Raw genomic sequence first — 1,317 nt, 5'->3', positions numbered from 1 at the left:
TTTCCAATGAGACGTCAATGGATAATATCTGTTAAGAAATGACAGATGAGTTCAACCGACCGATGAGTTAAGTTCCGTGTATTAATTATATAGATACTAGCAGAGAACCCGTCCTTCGGTCTATATTTACACACACATATATTATATACAGTACAGCATATGAGTTTGAACGAAGTGTGTATTGTCCTCTGGGGCTCTTAAAATGAAGATAAAATCGGTTCCGGGTTTAGGTCTTACCATGAGATCTACGGTAATAGATTATTCCCTATTATGGGAATTTCGTTAAAAGTCTCAATTAGAGGTGACGGTATCCCTGGTTTTATGTAGTAGTACCTGGGAACCAAGCCATGACAGGGTAGTGGTATTAGTTTATTTCCATTGAACCCCTACATTGAGTAATCTTCAGTGTAATCTTTGCTCAATAGTAACAACTGGTGTTTTCCCCTTTGTACTGCATTCGTTAATTTGCTCGTAAAACCTTGGTGAACATAACAACACACTACAACTTAAAATAGTTCTATTAGTCTATGGTCATGGTTACTTGGAAACCATTGAGGCCAATGTTAAAAATTATAGACTTTCAATTCAATTTTGTTGCGTAGTTAGTTTTATGCTAGCAGTTTTAACTGCAGTAAACACGTTTTTAGGCCAGATATAAATTATTTATCAAATTAGAAGGAAATCGTATTAGCCGTTTTCGATATACAGGGTGATCAACTCAAGGAGGCCACCATTGGGATATCGGAAACGATAAGAATTAGAGAAAACTTTAAATGGGGGACATTCCTTTATTTTTTGTGACAGTTAAAAATATGATTTTAGTTTTTCAAAATTCAGCCGCCATTTTCCAAAATGGCGGCCAACTTTGAAATTTCTTATGGAACACCCTGTATTTTATCATGTTTTCGGATAGAACATGCAATTAAAAAACTTTTTTATTCTTGACATTTTTTCGATAAACCCACTCGTTTAGGAGTTACAGCCTATGGAAAAATGGCTTCCGGTGTACATTTTACATCATGTAGCTCCAAAAAAAGTAGGTTTATAGCGAAAATCCGAGGAGAAAATAAGTCAAATAAGTCTTAAAATTGCATCCGCATTCCAAAAAGTCCATAAAATTCGTTAAAAATATTAATTCTATTATATAAAAATGGCGGCCATTTTCCAAAATGGCGGCAAACTTGAAAAGTGGAAAACTGTGTATTTTGGCGACTGTAATAAAACCGAGTGGCGACGTGATACTGGCGACCTAGTGTAATAAGCTCCATATGCTACAACGCAGCGTCGCCAATATGGGTAGCCAGTGGCTACCACAGT

The sequence above is a fragment of the Macrosteles quadrilineatus genome, unplaced genomic scaffold (genome assembly GCF_028750875.1).
Source record: "Macrosteles quadrilineatus isolate MER2022 unplaced genomic scaffold, UCM_ALF_1.0 Scaffold_77__1_contigs__length_550361, whole genome shotgun sequence".
NCBI classification, from domain to species: domain Eukaryota; kingdom Metazoa; phylum Arthropoda; class Insecta; order Hemiptera; family Cicadellidae; genus Macrosteles; species Macrosteles quadrilineatus.
The sequence above is the reverse complement of the archived record's forward strand: the minus strand, read 5'-3'. Positions refer to the sequence as shown.